Here is a 24,467-nt window from a genome sequence, read left to right on the forward strand (position 1 = left end):
AAGTAAAGGGTATAGGTAAATAAGGAAAAAAGGAAATAAGGAAGAAAAGGAAAAAAGGATATAAGGAAGTAAATATGAGGAAAAAAGGAAGAAAGGTAAAAACGAGAAAAGGAAAAAAAGGAAAAAAGAAGAAAAGGAAATAAGGAAAAAGTAAAAAAGGAAATAAGGAAAAAAGTAAATAAGAAATAAAAGGAAAAAAGGAAAAAACGGAAAAGAGGAAAAAGGAAAAGCAATATGAAAATAAGGAAAAAAGAAAATAAGAAAAAAGGAAATAGGTAAATAAGAAAAAAAAGAAATAAAGAAAAAAAGGAAAAAAGGATAGAAGGAAGTAAATGTGAGGTAAAAAGGAAGAAAGGGAAAAAGAGAAAAAGAATAAAAAAGGAAAAAAAAGAAAAAAGGAAAAAGGAGAAAAGGAAATAAGAAAAAAAGGAAATAAGGAAATATGTAAAAAAGGAAAAAAGGAAATAAGGAAAAACGGAAAAAAATGAAGAAAGGAATAATGAAAAAAGAGAAAAAGGAAAGAAAGGAAGAAAAGGGTAAGGGAAAAAGGAAAAGGAAAAAAGGAAATAAGGAAAAAAGGAAATAAGGAAAAAAGGAAGAAAGAGAAAGGGGGAAAAAGAAAAAAAAGAAAAAAGGAAATAAGTAAATAAGGAAAAAAGGAAATAAGGAAAAGGAAATAAGGAAAAAAGGAAAAAAGGAAAAAAATGAAGAAAGGAAATAGGAAAAAAGAAAAAGGAAAGAAAGGAAGAAAGGGGAAAGGGAAAAAAGGAAAAGAAAAAAAGTAAACAAGGAAAAAAGGAAGAAAGGGAAAGGGGGAAAAAGAAAAAAAAGAAAAAAAGGAAAAAAGGAAATAAGTAAATAAGGAAAAAGGAAATAAGTAAATAAGGAAAAAAGGAAATAAGTAAATAAGGGAAAAAGGAAAAAGGAAATGAGGGAATGAGGAAAAAAGGAAAAAAGGAAAAAAAAGGTAGAAGGGAAAAAGTAAATAAGGGAATGACGAAAGAAAGGAAAAAAAAGGAAAAAAAGGAAGGGAACAAAGAAAAAAGTAAAGGAGAAAAAGAAAAAAGGATTTAAGGGAAAAATGAAAGAGGGATACAAAAAAAAAAGGAAATAAGTAAATAACGAAAAAAGGAAATAAGTAAAAAGGGAAAGAAGGAAATAATGAAAAAATGGAAAAAAGTAACAAAGGAAATAAGGAAATAAAGGATAAAGGAAAAAAGTAAGAAACGGAAAAAAGAAAAACGGAAAAAGGAAAAATCAAAAAGGAAAAAAAGGAAGAAAGGGAAAAAGGAAAAAAGGAAATAAGTAATAAGGAAAAAAGGAAAAAAGTAAATAAGGAAAAAAGGAAAAAAGGAAATGAGGAAAAGAAATGGACAAAAAGAGAAAATGACAAAAAAGGTTAACAAAAAAGGTTTTAAAAAGGTTAAAAAAAAAGTTAACAAAAAAGTTAAACAACAGGTTCAGAAAAAACGTAAACAAAAAAGGTTTACAAAAAAGGTTAACAAAAATAATTAACAAAAAAGTTATCAAAAAAGGTTAACAAAAACGATTAACAAAAAACGTAAACAAAAAAGGTTAACAAAAACATTTAAAAAAAACAATAAAGGTTAAAGAAATAACAACAAAAGTTATCAAAAAATATTAACAAAAAAATTTACCAAAAATGGTTAGCAAAATAAGTTAACATAAAAGTTAACAAAAAAAACAAAAGAGAAATAAAAAGGTTAACAAAAAAGAATAACAAAACAGGTTAACAAATTGGCTAACAAAAGAAGATAACAAAAAAGGTTAACAAAAAAGTTAAAAAAAAAGTTTTCCGAAATAAAATAACAAAAAGAATAAATAAAACGGGTGATAAAAAAGGCTGAAAAAAAGGTTAACAAAAAACGTTAACAAAAATGTTAACGAAAAAAATTTAAAAAAAGATTACCAAAGAAAGGTAACAAAAAAAGTTAACAAAAAAGATTTCCAAAAATGTTAACAAAAAGATTTAAAAAAAGGCTTACAAAAAGGTTAACAAAAAAGGTTAATAAATATTTTAACAAAAAAGTTAAAAAAAGTTATCAAAAAGTTAACAAAAAAGGTTAACAAAAATGTTTACAAAAAAATTGAACAAAGAGGTTTACAAAAAGGTTAACAAAAAAAGTTAACAAAAAAAGTTAACAGAAAAGGTAAACAATAAAGGTTAAAAAAAGTTTTAAAAAAGTTAACAGAAAAGGATATTAAATAAGGTTAACAATAAATATTAACAAAAACGTTAACAAAAAAGGTTAACAAAAAAAGTTAACATTAAAGGTTTGACAAAAATGTTAACAAAGAAGGTTTAACAAAACGGTTAAAAATAATTGTTAACCAAATAGGTAAACAAAAAAGTTTAACAAAATAGTAAAGAAAAAGTTTACAAATAAGGTTATTTTAAAAATTTAAAAAAAGGTTAACAAAAAAATTTAACAAAAAAGGTTAAAAAAGAGGTCATAAAAATTTTACACAAATGGTTAACAAAAAAGGTAAACTTTTTTTTTCTACAAAAAGGTAAACTTCTTTTTCTACATAAAATATAATAAAAAGTTAACTAAAACGTTAACAAAAAAGGTAAACAAAAAAAGGGTAACAAAATGTGTAACAAAAAATGTTAACAAAAATTGTTAACAAAAAAGGTTAAGCAAATAGGTAAACAAAAAAGTTTAGCAGAAAATGTTAACAAAAAAGGTTAACAAAAAAGTTTACATAAAATTTATAAAAAATTTAACAAAATAGGTCAAAAAAAAAGGTTCACTTAAAATTTTAACAAAAAAGTGGACAAAAAATGTTAACAAAAAAGTAAACAAAAGGTTTACAAATAAGGTTTAAATTAAAAATTTAAAAAAAGGTTAACAAAAAAGGTCAACAAAATAATTAACATAAATGGTTTACAAAAAAGGAAAACAAAAAATGTTAACAAAAAGGTTAACAAAATGGGTAACAAAAAATGTTAACAAAAATGGTAAACAAAAAATGTTAACCAAATAGGTAAACAAAAATGTTTAGCAGAAAATTTTAACAAAAAAGTTAAACAAAAAAGTAAACATAAAATTTAATAAAAAAATTACAAAAAAGTTAACAAAAAAGGTTAAAAAAAGGTTAACAAAAAAGTTAAACAGAAAAGTTAGCAAAAATGGTTTAAAAAAAGGTAACCATAAAAGATAAACAAAAAAAGTTGACATAAAAGTGAACAAAAAAGTTTAAAAAATGTTTTCATAAAAAGGTTAACAATAAAGGTTACTAAAAAAGGAGAAAAATAATTAACAAAAAAGTTTACAATAAAACGTTAACAAAAAAGGTAAACAAAAAGGTTATTAAAAAAGGTTAACAAAAAAGTTAAAAAAAAATTACAAAAAAAGGTTACAAAAAAAGTTAGCAAAAAGATTAACAAAAAAGTTAACAAAAAAGAGTTACAAAAAAGGTTAAAAAAGATTTACAAAAAACGTATACAAAAACGTTAAAAAATGTAAACAATAAAGGTCAAAAAAAGGTTAACAACAAAGGTTTTCAAAATGGGTTAACAAAAAAAATTAACAAAAAAAATTTACAAAAATGTGAACATTAAAATTAACAAAAAAAGTTAACAAAAAAAGCAAACAAAATAGTTAACAAAAAAAAGTTTAAAAAAACAAGGAAAATAACAATAAAGGCTAACAAAAAAGAAAAAAAATGTTGACTAAAAAGATTAAAATTGTGTTAAAAAAAGGATAAAAAAAAAGGTTAACAAAAAAGGTTAACAATAGAGGTTAACAAAAAATTTAACAAAAAAAGTTAACAAAAAAGGACAAATAAAAAGGTTAACAAAAAAAGTTAAAAAAAAAAGGGTTAAGGTAGTTTGAGCGAAAAATCAATCATCATAGAATTCTATGATTTTTATTTCATTGTAAAGAAAAAGTCTTGATCTTTCCAGTGATATCATAATATATACCCCTTACTAAAGTGTAGTAAACTTCATTTATGAATTTTTGGTTGCATTAAAATTATAGGTCACCGGTAGGTAGACCGATAGGTAATTAAAATATAAAAGAAAAACTTTTCGTCGAACAGGCATCTCCTGCAGACGACCGGATGCCGGAAGATTCGGCTTGGCAACGCTGCCTTAGAATTAAACGTAAACAAACATGATCGCATACAAGGAATAATTGGAAAAGGAATAACTGGATATAATTGATTGCGTAAGAGTTTAGTGTACTGACTTTCCATATTGTCGCAGTAAATTCCAAGTACAAAAATTACTCCGTGGTGGATATTGGGAAGTGAAATATGAGATTCGCGATTCCTGATACTATTTGGGTTTCTGCAAACTTCGAATGAAGAGATTTCTTATGTGTACGTAAATAAGGGTTATTTGGCATGCTTTAGGAGGAAAGATATTACCGATTTTACGCATACTAAAGGTGTCTGCGTATTTACTTTCACAAGTACGATTCTCCATCCGCATTAATAAACTTGCTATTTGTGATGAAATCGAGTGGCTCAAACCATCTTTTAGGTATGAGCCGTGCGTGAAACCTATTGAACAACGTTAACAGGTAGTTGTTGACAAGTACTTTTCATATTTAATTTAACGCAGTCCGAACCTTACATAAACGAAAGGACAGGATTCATGGCGAGATGTTATGAGTGTAGTTATGCGTTTACACTTAAGTCAAACAACACATTTCGTTTATGGTAAAATTCTGTTGAATCATCTCCCTTTTGGAAATCAGAATTCATCCCACAATGCATAAAACCTACTAAATCTTGTTGCTTTAACCGAATTTGAGGAAACCTATCGAAAAAATGAATGTATAACCAGCCCTCCGAATATATTAACATTGGTCGACATCGATTTTAAATTACCTATGAATGCAGAGCTGACTACTAACCGCGAAGCAATCAAACGAATGTAATCTTTAGATAGAACGTTACCGAAATATAAATTAATCTTCCAATAACAGTCATATTGAGTCTCAAAGGAAGTGCATCTTGCCATTTCCTTACAACAATCCCTTAGGAACAAGAAATTCACACCAAATGGACTTCTGCTCACATCATTACAGAGATACTAAAAGCTAAAAAATCACAATATTGTGCTTCAACCACTAAAATCTCCATAACACTATTCTAAATGAAGCTTGCCATTCACCTTGATGCCTACTGCAATACCCCTTACCTTTAGTTAAACTGGATACAATTTCAATGTTCTGCTTTTCATCGCAAGGCCCTATTCTGGAAATATATGCACATAGTTACCAACTTAGGGTTTGTAGGAAGGAATCAGACAAAAAATGATATATTACTACACATCTGGTATACATATTTATTATTAATACATAACAAAAATTACAAAATATTTACAGAAAAGCACTCTACAATGTTACATAAATGTAGCAATACACATTTCAGTTTCACTGAGTGTTGGCTAAGAACATCAAAAGGAGAGCCAGGGCTCCCAAGAGACATTAAATTGGCTACTATATACTTTGTTTGTTTGTATATGAGGTATTTCTCTGCTGTCTTATCACTCTAACTTGCTTGTGATAATGTTCCCTCATATTTCCAATGTAGTAGTGGGATTTTTTCCTTCAAATCAGTGTTAAAAAAATACACTTCAGGCATTGACAGTAAATTTTGAAGAAATGGGCAGAGGCTAGTCTTAAAAAGAAACATTTCTTTGTTAGCATTCAACACTGCATATGCCATGTGCCCCACACTAGCAGAATAGAAGAAAAAATGAAGGCTACAGTAAGGAGGCAAGTTACAGTCCCTGTGAAGCAACTTAGGTTGTTCCCGAAGTCATTGTAAGAGCAAAAGATATAATACGAAAGGGAATATGTTACCAATGTTAGCTATGTAAGCTGATCTTGATTGTGATTAACTTCAGGAGCCAATAGCATTGAACATGGAGACCACCAGATTTGCCTTAACCTTATTTCAACATAATATGGAGAAGCTGGAGGACATTTTCAGGTTAATTTTATATATAAAGATATTTATATACATAGAGTGGAACACAATGTCTTTCAGTAATTAGATGGCAATTAGTTAAACAGTACTTTAAAATAACTTTCATCGATGCAAATAATAATAAAATCCTTGCTACCCTTTTAACAACAATCCCTTGGGAGGGACAGCATAATTTTCTTGCCAATCAAGGTGCGCAAAGAAATTGATCAGCCCTATCGACAAAATCCCACTAACAATTCAGGAGGGAGTTTCTAAAGAGTCATTCTCACTCAAAGGCGTTGACGCATTAACCAGTATACAAGATAATCACCCAAAAGAAAACATGGAAATATTGCCCAATATTATGTCACGCAAACCTTTAGACACTTGCAGCAAACCTGAAGATACTAGTTAAAATACTCAGGAGACACCTGTTACCACAAGCCAGAGGACGTGGGGAGAATCTTAAAGAAGCTAAAAAAAATCTCTAATAGACTTTACAGTATGACCATTGCTACTATGTACATTTAAACCATGCTATACATAAGGCATAAGATAATTTATCAGTCTTACTCTTTTTAATTTTCTCTTTTTATTTATCATCTTATTTATTTATCATACTCTTTTAAGTTTTCTCAACTCCTCAAAATATTTACTAATAGCCTCAATAGACTTGTGAAACTATATTCTCCTTTGGATGGTAACATGGGGCTTACCATTGATACTCTCTCCCATGTGTACTTAATCTTATTCCCTCAGTTCCACATATACTGAGTATTTCCACCAGCTTCTCCATATTAATGCCAGCTGTAGCCATTTGGGAAATCATTAAGCTTGAAATACCACTCCACAGGGTTTGTAACATTGCCACCTTCTGTGTCTTCTACACATTGCACAGATAGTCCTGCATACATCATATGCAAGTAATTTTTTGGAGTGGTAATCAATGACAGACCCATGCCCTGTGAATGTAAAAAGAAAGACATTTTAACTGTTAACATAATAAAGAGGAACAGTTTATGCATAATTTATTTCCCAGGAAATATGATGGAATTTACCAGATTTACTGTCGTATGATTACCCATTGCCTTTCTTCTGCCATCCATAATCATAAGAGGCAATGATATCTACCTCAGCCCCATCATTGCACTGCATAGGAGACTCTTCACTGGGAGTCATGCCACTGAAATAAATTTTGTATACTAAATGAGGGGCCACATATTAATTAGCCAATGCACTGCACTTAGATTTCTGTGACTGGGTGGAATTAAAACTAAGGAATAGAAATAGTATGATAACATTGGAGGTAATCTACCCCTTAACTTATGATGTTCTAGATTCAACATTAGGGAGGACATTGTATATGTGTCAGACACTTATACCCTATCATTGGTTAATGTGACACAAAAACATTTTGCCACTTTGGAACTCATTAGCCTAACTAGAACATTAATCAGTATGTATAATGAAGTATTACTAAAATTATAAATTGCAATATTTCCACTGAGTTTTATTATGATAAAACGCATTTCATTGCTACAAACAACATTATCAATTGTTTTTGTCATAATAAAACTCAGTGGAAATATTGCAATGTCTTTTCAATTGTACTAATATTAAAGACCGCCATATTGTGCCCAACATCATACCAGATATAGTGAAGTAGGTTGTAATTATGATAAATGTAGGAAAGCAACCACAATCAGGACAGAACCATCAAGAACAAAAGGGAGATGATGTCGATGGATAAGAACATTTTCCTGCAATATTATTTCCACTAGTAAAATATGATTATATGCAATTCTTTTAGAAAGATAAGATCAATGTGATCATTAGCATTCACTCAATGCAACGTTAGGCATTTGAAATGAATAAGGGTTTGCAATTAGTATGTACAGCCTTGACTTTAAAAAAATTAACGACCGAGAAAACATTTCTTCACATTGCATAAAAAAACAGGTTGTGAGAGAAGGATGAACATCATAAGTGGAAAGGGTATGGCCACAGAAACAAAGCTGATTGAATTATAACTAATACTCCTCTTCTGGCAAGCACATGCAAATAGCTGTTAGAGGAGAGAGGTAATCCCTTTAAGAAATCAAGAAAAAGTTTTTGATCAACGAAAAGTATTGAAAGCCATAGATAAATAAGTAGCATGTAAAATTATGACATAGAATAATAGTTGCAACACTGAGCACACCAGTAAAAGGGCTGTGCTGAGTACTTTACCTCTTTAAGAAACAATGACTAAGGAATAATAATCAAGGAGAAATTAGATTGTCTTCAATTGCTGAATAAATACTTAAGATATGGATAGTATAGTTGAAAATATATGTTACATAGAATTCTAATCCTACGACCTGATAACAGATCACCATAATTAATCAACTTATATTCCACATTAATACAATCCAGCAATTATTGATTTTCTATGTTAAAAACAGCAAATCTGTGGTAATCCTCTGGTTCTAAATATCAAACACTTTATATAGCTCACATCACCAAATTCCAGTCAACAGTCACTTAATCAATAATGATTTCATCCAAAGGAACCAATAACAAATTACATTGAAGGACAATAAAAAATTAAATGAAACTAATTTAAAATTACACTTGAACAAAGTAATCATCAAAAAAATTAAAGCCTCTGCATTTCCTAAATTTTAGTTTATATATTGGACCTACTACTGGTAATGTTCTTGGAATGCAATGTACATGGAAATAAAAAGCACACCGACTGAATATTTCCAAGAGATATGAAAGAACGTAATGCAACCACAAGGCACATTTAAAAAAAATGAATTAACTTTCACATTGGGTTTCGGGGGACCAATAACGCTACTACTTATAGTCTCATTTTTTAAACTGATGCGGTGAAACTTACGGTGTTAAGGCCAAAGTGAGAAGCTTCTCCACCTCCACAGCTTCCGTACTCGATTGCATCTTCAACCTTTGACCCCACAGATCGCTCCTACCTTTTCCAAGTGGAATTGGTGACGGACGGAATAATTAGGGTTGCCAAAACCCGATTCATTTGCTCATTCCCAACACATTACAGGACGCACACTATAAATGAAATAAAAAATTTATTTTCAGCTAATAACATACTTCCATTCTTAAATTCGCAATGAGTTATTTACTAGAGCACTTACCTATATTCACTGAACGTCCGAGAACGCGCATTATTTTGACCCATGAAAGGTCAACCCACGCCCCGGGAAATAGCGACAAAATTATGCTAACACATAATGCTTTATATTTCTGGTATAAAGACGGCTTTTTTAATTAAACTTATAATTACACCTTAAAATCGGTTAATTTTATTATTTTCAGCAATAAAGTTATTCTTTCTTATCGCATATTGGCAGGAAAAACACTCAAAAATATAAGTACAGGCAATGTTCCACTCGGTCATTTAATAAGTCATAAAACAAAATATAGCAAAAAAATTACCTTAAAAGTATAGAGAAGTAAACAAAATTGATGTAACTTAACATTTCAACCAGCATAAAGGATAAATATGTAAAAAATAAAGGTACGTTAAATACTAGGGCGCTATCCTGATGTGTCCCGTGGAGAGCGCTAGTAAGGCAACTTTTGACACTGACTTTTACAAATAATTACAGCGAAAAACCGACTGATTCCACCTTAGAATTAACGATAAACTTCAGTATCACTGAAAAAGACATTAAAAGGGACCTTAATTTATCCGTTAATAAACCTCATAACATAAAATACTTAGGCGCTATCGAGAGGTGGGCAAGTCGCAATAAGAGATTGCAGTGTATATGTAACCTGGTCATTTATTATTTCACCTATGCGACATATCTACAACAAGGATTTGTAAATGAAACACAAAAAATCAAACATATGGTAACATATCATTCCCAACCCCGCCAATATATACAGCAAAAACTACGCATGTTCAAAAACTAAGGCGCTATACTACGCATGTTCAAAAACTAAGGCGCTATCCGGACACCAACAAAAAAATCTGGAAAAGTTAAACATTTTTTAAATTTTTATTTTCGGTAAATATGAAAAGAAATTTACCACAATCATAGATGAAACAAAAGCACGACGATACCACCGTTTTAAAATTCAACTGAAAAATTTACGACACTAGAGGAAAATACTGGACCCACAAAAAACTGAAAGTAAAAATGTAAATGTGACATTTTAAAAAGACTCCTTCAGAATTTCGGATCGAAACTCATCTACATTAGGAGGTAACACATCAAAGATTATGTAACACACATAGCCCATAAAGATTTACGTTACATAGAGATACCACGAGTCGACAAATACAAGGTCGCCCACCCCGAATCACCTGCGTGTAAGGTAAGCGGTACGAATGGTAAAATATATTTCCCCGAAGATGGAACCCGGCCTAAAGCTGTGATGTCACCCTAATCGTAGAAAAACATGTTCAACCAAGGAATGAAAATGAAAAACGACACAGTAAGTACTTTTCTCCTTTGAAATCTAGGTATTGGATTGCCTAACCCACTGCCTACGACACCATCAAAAAAATCTGGAAAAGTTAAACATTTTTAAAAATTTTATTTTCGGTAAATACGAAAAGAAATTTACCACAATCATAGATGAAACGAAAGCACGACGATACCACCGTTTTAAAATTCAACTGAAAAATTTACGTCACTAGAGGACAACACTAGACCCACAAAAAACTGGAAGTAAAAATGTAAATGTGACATTTTAAAAAGACTCCTTCAGAATTTTGGATCGAAACTTATCTACATTAGGAGGTAACACATCAAAGATTATGTAACACACATAGCCCATAAAGATTTACGCTACATAGAGATACCACGAGTCGACAAATACAAGGTCGCCCACCCCGAATCACCCGCATGGAAGGTAAGTGGTATGAATGGTAAAATATTTTTTTCCGACAATCGAGCCCGGCCTAAAGCTGTGATGTCACCCTAATCGTAGAAAAACATGTTCAACCAAGGAATGAAAATGAAAAACGACACAGTAAGTACTTTTCTCCTTTGAAATCTAGGTATTGGATTGCCTACGACACCATCAACAAAATCCGGAATAGTTAAACATTTAAAAAAATTTTATTTTTGGTAAATATGAAAAGAAATTTACCACAGTCATAGATGAAACGAAAGCACGACGATACCACAGTTTTAAAATTCAAATGAAAAATTTAAGTCACTAGAGGACAACACTGGACCAACAAAAAACTGGAAGTAAAAATGTAAATGTGACATTTTAGAAAGACTCCTTCAGAATTTTGGATCGAAACTCATCTACATTAGGAGGTATCACATCAAAGATTATGTAACACAAATAGCCCATAAAGATTTACGTTAAATAGAGATACCACGAGTCGACAAATACAAGGTCGCCCACCCCGAATCACCCGCATGGAAGGTAAGTGGTACGAATGGTAAAATATTTTTTTCCGACAATCGAGCCCGGCCTAAAGCTGTGATGTCACCCTAATCGTAGAAAAACATGTTCAACCAAGGAATGAAAATGAAAAACGACACAGTGAGTACTTTTCTCCTTTGAAATCTAGGTATTGGATTGCCTACGACACCATCAACAAAATCCGGAAAAGTTAAACATTTAAAAAAATTTTATTTTTGGTAAATATGAAAAGAAATTTACCACAGTCATAGATGAAACGAAAGCACGACGATACCACAGTTTTAAAATTCAACTGAAAAATTTAAGTCACTAGAGGACAACACTGGACCCACAAAAAACTGGAAGTAAAAATGGAAATGTGACATTTTAGAAAGACTCCTTCAGAATTTCGGATCGAAACTCGTCTACATTACGAGGTAACACATCAAAGATTACGTAACACAAATAGCCCATACAGATTTACGTTACATAGAGATACCACGAGTCGACATATACGAGGTCGCCCACCCCGAATCACCCGCATGGAAGGTAAGTGGTATGAATGGTAAAATATTTTTTCCCTAAGATCGCGCCCGGCCTATAGCTGTGATGTCACCCTAATCGTAGAAAAACATGGTCAACCAAGGGATTAAAATAAAAAACGACTACGTAATTACATTTCCCCTTTGAAATCTAGGCCTGGATGTCCCAACCCACAGCCCTCGACACCAACAACAAAATCTGGAAAAGTTAAACATTTTAAAAATTTTATTTTATGTAAAAATGAAAAGAAATTTACCACAATCATAGATGAAACGAAAGCACGACGATACCACCGTTTTAAAATTCAACTGAAAAATTTAAGACACCAGAGGAAAATACTTGACCAACAAAAAAGTGGAAGTAAAAATTTTAATGTGACATTTAAAAAAGACTCCATCAGAATTTCGGATCGAAACTCATCTACATTACGAGGTAGCACATCAAAGATTACGTAATACACATAGCCCATACAGATTTACGTAACATAGAGATACCACGAGTCGACAAATACAAGGTCGCCCACCCCGAATCACCCGCATGGAAGGTAAGTGGTATGAATGGTAAAATATTTTTTCCCGAAGATCGCGCCCGGCCTATATCTGTGATGTCACCCTAATCGTAGAAAAACATGGTCTACTAACGGATTAAAATAAAAAGCGATCACATTATTACTTTTTCCCTATGTAATTTTGGCCTGGGCCGTGAAATTTAGCCGCGTTATATATAATCAAATATTTGTTGTTCCCATGGATTAATAATATATAAAATGAATTCCTTGTGTTTGTCTGAGCGTTAAGAAGTTTTAAGCGAACTCCTTACGATGATATTGACGGATTTAGACTACATATTTTTATTCCGTATTGGCTGATTTGGAACTGAAATGAACTCCACTGATATTAACACTAGAACTCCGATTGAAATTTCCATGTGATAAGCGAAAAACGAAGAATTCATGACTAACTTCAGATATAAGCTACGAATATATTTTCGGAAAAAAAAGACTACAAATAGCAGTGGAAGACCGCGCGGAGGGGATAGAAAAGGGTCATTCAGTTCTATGAAGGGCATGGGCTGGAGGAACATCCAATAAGCTGGTCTTTTGTGTCCTCGGCGGTCCCTTTCCTAACCCCCGCGCGGTGCACACGCACGGTCAGGCTCTTAACCACTTTTTCGGATAATTTCGTGCCACACGGCATGAAACTATGCGACGCGGAAAATAAAGTGTATGGGATCCTTAACTTTCAAAAGTGAAAAGCTTCGTGCCGGCCTGGTCCGAAATGAATCAAAAAATGTCAACAAGAAAGGTTAACAATAAAGTTTAAAAACAAAGGTTGAGAAAAAAGGTTAAAAAAAGATTATATAAAGGTTAACAAAAAAGATTGACAAAAATTTTTCAGAAAAGGTGAACAAAAAAGTATTTAAAAATTTTTAATAAAAAGGTTAACATAAAAGTCTATTTAAACAGGATAACAAAAGAATTAACAAAAAAACGTTTACAAAAAAGGTAAACAACAAATGTTAAAAAAAGTTAATAAAAAGTAAACAAGAAAGTTTAACAAAAAACTTAACAAAAAAGTTACAAAAAAAGTAATCAAAAAACGTTAACAAAAAAGTTACCAAAAAAAGTAACTAAAAAAGATAACAAAAAAGGTTAATAAAAAAGGCTAAAAAAAGGCTAAAAAAAGGTTAAAAAAATGTTAACAAAAAAATTAAACATAACACGTTAAGAAAAACCGTAAACAAAAAAGGTTTACACAAAAGGTTACCAAAAATGATAAACAAAAAAGTTATCAAAAAAGGTTAACAAAAACGATTTACAAAAAAGGTAAACAAAACAAATTAACAACAAAGATAAAAAAACCAATAAAGGTTTAAAAAAAGGATAACAACAAAGGTTATCAAAAAATATTAAGAAATAAATTTACAAAAATGGTTAGCAAAATAAGTTAACATAAAAGTTAACAAAAAAGTACACACAAAAAACGAAAGAGAAAGAAAAACGTTAACAAAAAAGAATAACAAAACAGGTTAACAAATTGGATAACAAAAGAAGATAACCAAAAGGTTAAAAAAAGGTTTACAAAAGAGGTTAACAAAAAGATTAATAAAAGAGACTGAAAAAAAGGCAAACAAAAAAGGTAAACAAAAAAGGTTAACAAAAATGTTAACAAAAAAATTAAAAAAAGATAACCAAAGAAAGTTTACAAGAACGGTTAACAAAAAAGATTTACAAAAAAAGTTAACAAAAAGATTAAGTAAAAAGGTTAACAAAAAGGTAAACAAAAAGGTTTACAAAAATATTTAAAAAAACATTTAAAAAAAGGTTACCAATAAAAATAACAAAACAGGTTTACAAAAAAGGTTAACAAAAAACTTAACAAAAAAAGATAACAAAAAGGTTAACAAAAATGTTAACAAAAAAGGTTTAAAAAATGGTTCACAAAAAGGTTAGCAAAAAAGGTTAACAACAAACGTTAATTAGAAGGTGAATAGTTACGGTTAACAAAAATGGATAAAAATAAAGGATAACAAAAAAAGGTTAACAAAAAAGATTAACAAAAAAGGCTAACAAAAAAGGTAAACAAAAAGTGAACTTATTGGTTAACAAAAATATTTACATAAAAAGATAATAAAAAAGGTTAACAAAAAAGGTTAACAAACTGAATAAAATAATACAAAAAAGTTTTACAAAAAATATTTAAAAAATCTTATCAAATACGGTTTACAAAAAAAGTTATTTAAAATAAAGTTACCAAAAAAAATAACAAAAAAAAAATATACAAAAATATTAACTAAAAAGGGTAACAAAAAGGCAAACCAAAGATAATAACAGAAAAATTTAACCACAAAGATTAACAAAAAAGGTTAACTAAAAATGTTAACAAAAAAATACAAAAAAGGTTAAATAAGGTATCAAAATTTAAACAAAAAAGGTCAAAAAAAAGTTAACAAAAAGGATTACAATGAAGGGTTAAAAAATGTTTACAAAAGATTAAACAAAAAAATAAAAACAAAAGTTTAACAAAAAAATTTTAAAAATGTTTTTAAAGAAGGGTTAACAAAAAAGGTAAACAAAAAAGGATAAAAAAAGGTTAATAAAAATTTAAAAAAGATTTAAAAAAACGTTATCAAAAAAGGTTAAAAAAAAGGATAACAACAAAATTTATCAAAAAATATTAACAAAAAAATTTACCAAAAATTGTTAGCAAAAAAACGTTTACATTAAAGTTAACAAAAAAGTTAACAAAAAAAATAACAAAAAAGAAATAAAATGGTTCACAAAAAAGAATAACAAAGCAGGTTAACAATTTGGCTAACAAAAAAAGATAACAAAAAAGGTTAAAAAATAAAGGTTTACAAAAAAGAATAACAAAAAACGGCTGATATAAAAGGCTAAAAATAAGGTAAACAAAAAAAATTAACAAAAATGTTAACGAAAAAATTTAAAAAAAAGATTACCAAAGAAAGCTAACAAAAAAGGGTAACAAAAAAGATTTACAAAAAAGGTTAAATAAAGGTTAAGAAAAAGGCTTACAAAAAAGGTAAACAAAAAAGGTTAATAAATATATTAACAAAAATATTAAAAAAAGTTAGCAAAAAAAGTTAACAAAAAAGGGTAACAAAAAAGGTTAACAAAAAATGTTAAAAAATGGGCAAAAAAAATGTTAACAAAAATGGTAAACAAAAAAGGTTAAACAAATAGGTAAACAAAAAAGTTTAGCAGAAAATGTTAACAAAAAAGGTCAACAAAAAAGGTAAACAAAAAAGGTAAACAAAAAAGGTGAAAAAAGTTAACAAAGATGGTAAACTAAAAAGGTAAATAAAATAGGATAAAAAAATATTAACAATAAATGTTAATAAAATGTTAACAAAATAGGTCAACAAAAAAGTTAACAGAAAAGCTTTACAAAGAGGTTTACAAAAAAGGTTAACAAAAAAGGTAAGAAAAAAAATTAACATTTAAGGTGATGAAAAAAGTGTAAAAAATGTTTTAATAAAAACGTTAGCTAAAAAGGTTAATAAAAAAGGATAACAAAGAAATTTACATAAATATTTTCACAAAAAACGTTTACAAAAAAGGTAAACAAAAAAGGTTAACAAAACAGGTTAACAAAAAAGTTAACACGAAAGCTTAACAAAATAGTTGAAAAAAAATAACAAAAATATAACAAAAAACGTTTACAAAAAAGGTTAACAAAAAACGTTAAAAAAAGGTTAAAGAACACAGGTTAACAAAAGACGTTAACAAAACAAGGTAAAAAAAGGTTTACAAAATAGGTTAAAAAAAGTTAACATAAAACGCTTACAAAAAAGGTAAACAAAGAAGGTGAGCAAAAAAGTTTAACAAAAAATAAATAAAAGGTTAACAAAAACAGTTTATATTAAAAATTAAAAAAAGGTTAGCAAAAAATTTTAACAAAAAAGGTTAAAAGAGGTTAAGAGGAAAGGTCAACAAAAACATTAACAAAAATGGTTAACAAAAAAGGAAAACAAAAAAGTTAACAAAAAAGATTAACAAATAGGGTAACAAAAAATATTTTAAAAAATAGTAAACAAAAAAGGTTAAACAAATAGGTAAAAAAAAAACCTTTAGCAAAAAATGTTTACAACAAAGGTTAAAAAAAAGTTAACAAAATAGGTCCAAAAAAAAGGCTCACTCAAAAGGTAAACAAAAAAGGTAAACAATACAGGTTAATAAAAAAATAACAATAAAAGTTAACAGAAAAGGTTAAAGAAAGGTTAACAAAAAAGCTTAACAAAAAAGGTTAACGAAAAGGTTAAGTAAAAAGGTTAACATAAAAGGTAAACAAAAAAGGTTAACAAAAATGGTTAACACAAAAAGTTATCAAAATGGTGACAAATAAGGTTAACAAAAACGGTAGACAAAAATAATTATCATAAAACGTTAACAAAATGAATAAAAAAATACAAAAAAGTGTTACAAAAAATGTTTAAAAAATATTATCAAATACGGTTTACAAAAAAGATAAAAAAGTTATTTAAAAAAAGTTACTAAAAAAAATATCAAAAACGTTAACAAAAAATGTTTACAAAAATATTAACTGAAAAGGGTAACAAATGGGCTAACCAAAGAAATTAACAAAAAAATTAAACTAAAAAGATTAAAAAAAAAGGTACACAAAAAATGTTAACAAAAAAAACAATAAAGGTTAAACAAGGTATCAAAATTTAAACAAAAAAGGTAAAAAAAGTTTACAAAAAGGCTTACAATGAAGGGTTAAAAAATGGATACAAAGAAGTCAACAAAAAAATAAAAACAAAAGTTTTTCAAAAAAATTTAAAAAATGTTATAAAAGATGGTTTTACAAAAAAGGTAAACAAAATAAGAAAAAAAAGGTAAATATAAAATTTAAAAAAAGATTTAAAAAAAGGTAAACGGAAAAAAAAGGAAACAAAAAAGTTTAACAAAATGTTAACAAAAATTTTTTAAAAAGTTTACCAAAAAAAGTTAACAAAAAAGGTTTAAAGAAAAGGTTTAAAGAAAAGATTACCAAAAAATTTAACAAATAAAGACAACAAAAAGGTTAACAAAAAAGTTAACAAAAAAGGTTTAAAAAAAGGTTCACAAAAAAGGTCAGCAAAAAGGTTAACAACAAACGTTAAATAGAAGGTTAATAGTAAAGGTTAACAAAAAAGGATAACAATAAAGGATAACAAAAAAGGTTAACAAAAAAGGTTAACAAAAAAGATTAACAAAAAAGGCTTACAAAAAAGGTAAACAAAAAGTGAACAAATTGGTTATCATAAAATGTCAACAAGAAGGAATACAAAAAAGTTAAAAAAAGGTTAACAGAAAAGGTGTAAAGAAAAGATAATATAAAGCTTAACAAAAAAGGTCGACGAAAGTGTTTCAGAAGAGGTGAACAAAAAAGTATTAATAAAATTTTTAATTAAAAGGTAAACTTAAAAAGTCAAATAAAACAGGGTAACAAAAAAATTAACAAAAAAAAGTTTACAAAAAAGCGTTTACAAAAAACGTAAACAAAAAATGTTAACAAAAAAGGTTAATAAAAAGTTAACAAGAATGGCTTACAATATAGTTAACAAAAAAGTTACAAAAAAGTAAAAAAAAACGTTAACAAAAAAGTTACCAAAAAATAATAAATAAAAAAACAAAGGAGATTAACAAAAAAGGCTAACAAAAAAGGTAAAAAAAAAGTGAACAAATTGGTTATCAAAAAATGTCATCAAGAAAGGTTGATAAAAAAGTTAAAAAAAAAAGTTAAGGGAAAAAAGGTTAAAAAAAGGTAAAAAAAAAAGTTAAACAGAAGAGGTTTAGAAAAAACGTAAACAAAAAAGGTTTACAAAAAATGTTACCAAAAATGATTTACAACAAAAGTTATCAAAAAAGGTTAACAAAAACGATTAAAAAAAAGGTTATCAAAAAAGGTTAACAAAAAAGATTTTTAAAAAACCAATAAAGGTTAAAAAAGGATAACAACAAAGGTTATCAAAATAATATTAACATAAAAATTATTCAAAAATGGTTAGCAAAATAAGTTAACATTAAAGTTAACAAAAAGGTTAAAAAAAATAACAAAAGAGAAATAAAAAGATTTACAAAAAAGAATAATGAAACTGGTTAACAAATTGGCTAACATAAGAAGATTACATAAAAGTTCAAAAAAAGGTTAAAAAAAAGGTTTTCAAAAAAGGATAACAAAAAGATTAATAAAAAAGGCTGAAAAAAGTTTAACAAAAAAGGTAAACAAAAAAGGTTTACAAAAATATAAACTAAAAAGGGTAACAAAAGGGCTAACCAAAGAAATTAGCAAAAAAATTAAAACAAAAAAGTTAACAAAAAAGGTACACAAGAAATGTTAACAAAAAATACAAAAAAGGTTAAATAAGGTATCAAAATTTAATTAAAAAAGGTCAAAAAAGTTTACAAAAAGGCTTACAATGAAGGGTTAAAAAGTGTTAACAAAAAAGTCAACAAAAAAATAAAAACAAAAGTTTAACAAAAAAATTTAAAAAATGTTTTTTAAGAAGGGTTTACAAAATAGGTAAACAAAATAGGAAAAAAAAAGGTAAATATAAAATTTAAAAAAAGATTAAAAAAAGGTTACGGAAAAAAAAGTAAACAAAAAAGTTTAACAAAAATGTTAACAAAAAAATTTAAAAAAGGTTACCAAAAAAAGTTAAAAAAGATTTACAGAAAAGGTTACCAAAAAAAGTTAACAAATAAAGAAACAAAAAGGTTAACAAAAAAGATAACAAAAAAGGCTTAAAAAAGGTTAACAACAAACGTTTAATACAATGTTAATAGTAAAGGTTAACAAAAAAGGATAACAAAAAATGTTAACAAAAAGGAATAACAAAAAAGGCTAACAAAAAAGGTAAACAAAAAGTAAACAAATTGGTTAACAAAAATATTGACATAAAAAGATAATAAAAAAGGTTAATATAAAAAATTTAACAAAAAAGGTTATCAAAAATGGTTAACACAAAAGGTTTTCAAAATGGTGGACAAATAAGGTTAACAAAAACGGTAGACAAAAATAATTAGCATAAAAGGTTAACAAAATGAATAAAAAATACAAAAAAGTGTTACAAAGAATGTTAAAAAAATGTTATCAAATACGGTTTACAAAAAAGATAAAAAAGTTATATAAAAAAAGTTACCAAAAAAATTAACAAATACGTTAACAAAAAATATTAACTAAAAAGGGTAACAAAAGGGCTTACCAAACAAATTAACAAAAAAATTAAACTAAAAAGCTTAATAAAAAAGGTACAAAAAAATGTTAGCAAAAAATACAAAAAAGGTTAAATAAGGTATCAAAATTTTAACAAAAAAGGTCAAAAAAGTTTTTAAAAAGGCTTACAGTGAAGAGTTAAAAAATGTTTACAAAAAAGTCAGCAAAAAAATAAAAACAAAAGTTTAACAAAAAAAATTAAAAAATGTTTTTAAAGTAGGATTTACAAAAAAGGTAAACAAAATAGGAGAAAAAAGGTTAAAATAAAATAAAAAAAAAGATTTAAAAAAAGGTTAACGGAAAAAAAGTAAACAAAAAAGTTTAACAAAAATGTTAACAAAAAATTTTTAAAAAGTTACCAAAAAAAGTTAACAAAAAAGGTTTACAGAAAAGGTTACCAAAAAAGTTAACAAATAAAGACAAGAAAAAGGTTAACAAAAACGTTAACAAAAAAGGTTTAAAAAAAGGTTCACAAAAAAGGTCAGCAAAAAGGTTAACAACAAACGTTAAATAGAAGGTTAATAGTAAAGGTAAACAAAAAAGGATACCAATTAGGGATAATAAAAAAGGTTAACAAAAAAGATTACAAACAAAGGTTAACAAAAAAGTTAACAAATAAGGTTAACAAAAAAGCTTTTAAAAAAGCCAATAAAGGTTAAAAAAGGATAACAACAAAGGTTATCAAAAAATATTAACATAAAAATTATTCAAAGATGGTTAGAAAAATAAGGTAACATAGAAGTTAACAAAAAGGTTAACAAAAAATAACAAAAGAGAAATAAAAAGATCAACAAAAAAGAATAATGAAACAGGTTAACAAATTGGCTAACAAAAGAAGATAACAAAAAAGTTCACAAAAAGGTTAAAAAAAGTTTTACAAAAAAGGATAACAAAGAGATTTATAAAAAAGGCTGAAAAAAGGCTAACAAAAAAGGTAAACAAAAAAGGTTAACAAAAATGTGAAAAAAAAATTAAATAAAGAATACCAAAGAAAGTTAACAAGAAAGGTTAACAAAAAAGGTTTACAAAAAAGGTTAACGAAAAGGTTAAGTAAAAAGGTTAACGAAAAAGGTAAACAAAAAATGTTAACAAAAATGTTAACAAAAAAAAATTAAAAAGGGTACCAAAAAAAGTTAACAAAAAAGGTTAACAAAAAAGGTTAACAAAAAAGGTTAACAAAAAAAGGTAACAAAAAAAGATAAAAAAAATGTTAAAAAAAAGTTAACAAAAAAGGTTTAAAAAAGGTTTTAAAAAAAGGTTAGCAAAAAACGTTAACAATTTACGTTAAATGCAATGTTAATAGTAAAGGTTAACAAAAAAGGATAACAATAAAGGATAACAAAAAAAGTTTACAAAAAAGGTAAACAAAAAGTGAACAAATTGGTTAACGAAAATATTAACATAAAACGATAATTAAAAAGGTTAACAAAAAAATTTAACAAAAAAGGTTAACAAAAATGGTTAACAAAATTTTTTTTTAATTTGGTCGACAAATAAGGTTAACAAAAACGGTAGACCAAAATAATTAGCATAAAAGGTAAACAAAATGAATAAAAAAATACAAAAAAGTGTTACAAAAAATGTAAAAAAAAATGTTATCAAATACGGTTTACAAAAAAGATAAAAAAGTTATTTAAAGAAAGTTACCAAAATAATTAACAAAAACGTTAACAAAAAATGTTTACAAAAATATTAACTAAAAGAATAACAAAGGGGCTAACCAAAGAAATTAACAAAAAAATTAAACTAAAAAGGTTAACAAAAAAGGTACACAAAAAATAATAACAAAAAAAAAACAAAAAAGGTTAAACAAGGTATCAAAATTTAAAAAAAAGGTCAAAAAAGTTTACAAAAAGGCTAACAATGAAGGGTTTAAAAATTTTAACAAAAAAGTCAACAAAAACAAAAACAAAAGTTTAACAAGAAAATTTTAAAAATGTTTTTAAAGATGAGTTTACAAAAAAGGTAAACAAAATAGAAAAAAAGGTTTATATTAAATTTTAAAAAAGATTTAAAAAAAGGTTAACGGAAAAAAAGTAAAAGAAAAAGTTAAACCAAAATGTTAACAAAAAAATTAAAAAAGTTACCAAAAACAGTTAACAAAAAAGGTTTACAGAAAAGATTACCAAAAAAAGTTAACAAATGAAGACAACAAAAAGGTTAACAAAAAAGTAAATAAAAAAGTTTTAAAAAAAGGTTCACAAAAAAGGTCAGCAAAAAAGGTTAACAACAAACGTTAAATAAAAGGTTAATAGTAAAGGTTAACAAAAAAGGATAACAATAAAGGATAACAAAAAAGGTTAAAAAAAAAGATTAAGAAAAAAGGCTTACAAAAAAGGTAAACAAAAAGTGAACAAATTGGTTATCAAAAAATGTCAACAAGAAAGGTTAACAAAAAAGTTAAAAAAAAAAGGTAAAGAGAAAAGGTGAATAGAAAAGATAATATAAAGGTTACAAAAAAAAGGTCGACAAAAGTGTTTCAGAAAAGGTGAACAAAAAAGTATTAAAAAAGTTTTTAATAAAAAGGTATACATAAAAGTCAAATAAAACAGGATAACAAAAAAATTAACAAAAAAAGTTTACAAAAAAGCGTTCACAAAAATAGTAAACAAAAAATGTTAACAAAAAAGGTTAATAAAAAGTTAACAAGAATGGTTAACAATAAAGTTAACAAAAAAGTTACAAAAAAATAACTAAAAAAGATACCAAAGGAGATTAACAGAAAAGGCTAACAAAAAAGGTAAACAAAAAGTGAACAAATTGCTCATCAAAAAATGTCAACAAGAAAGGTTGACAAAAAAGTTAAAAAAAAGGTTAAGAGAAAGAAGGTTAAAAAAAGGTAAACAAAAAAGTTAAACATAACAGGTTAAGAAAAAACGTATCAAAAAAGGTTCACAAAAAATGTTACCAAAAATGATTTACAACAAAAGTTTTCAAAAAATGTTAACGAAAACGATTACTAAAAAAGGTAAATCAAAAAAGGTTAACAAAAAGGGTTAATAAAAAAGATTTTTTAAAAAACAATAAAGGTTAAAAAAGGATAACAACAAAAGTTATCAAAAAAGTATAAACATAAAATTTATTCAAAAATGGTTAGCAAAATTAGTTAACATTAAAGTTAACAAAAAGGTTAACAAAAAATTAACAAAAAAGAAATAAAAACTTTTACAAAATAGAATAATTAAACTGGTTAACAAATTGGCTAACAAAAGAAGATAACAAAAAAGTTCACAAAAAGGTTAAAAAAAAGGTTTACAAAAAAGGATAACAAAAAGATTAATAAAAAAGGCTGAAAAAAGTTTAACAAAAAAGGTAAACAAAAAAGGTTTACAAAAATATAAACTAAAAAGGGTAACAAAAGGGCTAACCAAAGAAATTAGCAAAAAAATTAAAACAAAAAAGTTAACAAAAAAGGTACACAAGAAATGTTAACAAAAAATACAAAAAAGGTTAAATAAGGTATCAAAATTTAATTAAAAAAGGTCAAAAAAGTTTACAAAAAGGCTTACAATGAAGGGTTAAAAAGTGTTAACAAAAAAGTCAACAAAAAAATAAAAACAAAAGTTTAACAAAAAAAATTTAAAAAATGTTTTTTAAGAAGGGTTTACAAAATAGGTAAACAAAATAGGAAAAAAAAAGGTAAATATAAAATTTAAAAAAAGATTAAAAAAAGGTTACGGAAAAAAAAGTAAACAAAAAAGTTTAACAAAAATGTTAACAAAAAAATTTAAAAAAGGTTACCAAAAAAAGTTAAAAAAGATTTACAGAAAAGGTTACCAAAAAAAGTTAACAAATAAAGAAACAAAAAGGTTAACAAAAAAGATAACAAAAAAGGCTTAAAAAAGGTTAACAACAAACGTTTAATACAATGTTAATAGTAAAGGTTAACAAAAAAGGATAACAAAAAATGTTAACAAAAAGGAATAACAAAAAAGGCTAACAAAAAAGGTAAACAAAAAGTAAACAAATTGGTTAACAAAAATATTGACATAAAAAGATAATAAAAAAGGTTAATATAAAAAATTTAACAAAAAAGGTTATCAAAAATGGTTAACACAAAAGGTTTTCAAAATGGTGGACAAATAAGGTTAACAAAAACGGTAGACAAAAATAATTAGCATAAAAGGTTAACAAAATGAATAAAAAATACAAAAAAGTGTTACAAAGAATGTTAAAAAAATGTTATCAAATACGGTTTACAAAAAAGATAAAAAAGTTATATAAAAAAAGTTACCAAAAAAATTAACAAAAACGTTAACAAAAAATATTAACTAAAAAGGGTAACAAAAGGGCTTACCAAACAAATTAACAAAAAAATTAAACTAAAAAGCTTAATAAAAAAGGTACAAAAAAATGTTAGCAAAAAATACAAAAAAGGTTAAATAAGGTATCAAAATTTTAACAAAAAAGGTCAAAAAAGTTTTTAAAAAGGCTTACAGTGAAGAGTTAAAAAATGTTTACAAAAAAGTCAGCAAAAAAATAAAAACAAAAGTTTAACAAAAAAAATTAAAAAATGTTTTTAAAGTAGGATTTACAAAAAAGGTAAACAAAATAGGAGAAAAAAGGTTAAAATAAAATAAAAAAAAGATTTAAAAAAAGGTTAACGGAAAAAAAGTAAACAAAAAAGTTTAACAAAAATGTTAACAAAAAATTTTTAAAAAGTTACCAAAAAAAGTTAACAAAAAAGGTTTACAGAAAAGGTTACCAAAAAAGTTAACAAATAAAGACAAGAAAAAGGTTAACAAAAACGTTAACAAAAAAGGTTTAAAAAAAGGTTCACAAAAAAGGTCAGCAAAAAGGTTAACAACAAACGTTAAATAGAAGGTTAATAGTAAAGGTAAACAAAAAAGGATACCAATTAGGGAT

The 24,467-nt window shown here is 26.6% G+C and overlaps 1 long non-coding RNA gene across 1 annotated transcript; it reads right to left on the bottom strand.

The window, feature by feature from the left end:
• Nucleotides 1-6,432: 6,432 nt before the first annotated feature.
• On the bottom strand, nt 6,433-8,962 carry LOC124167160. Its single transcript, XR_006866623.1, has 3 exons — nt 8,834-8,962; nt 7,008-7,132; nt 6,433-6,911 (listed from the first exon to the last, which is right to left on the bottom strand). It is a non-coding gene; the product is annotated as an uncharacterized LOC124167160 (long non-coding RNA).
• Nucleotides 8,963-24,467: the final 15,505 nt, after the last annotated feature.

This window comes from Ischnura elegans, chromosome 10, assembly GCF_921293095.1.
Source record: "Ischnura elegans chromosome 10, ioIscEleg1.1, whole genome shotgun sequence".
Taxonomy (NCBI): domain Eukaryota; kingdom Metazoa; phylum Arthropoda; class Insecta; order Odonata; family Coenagrionidae; genus Ischnura; species Ischnura elegans.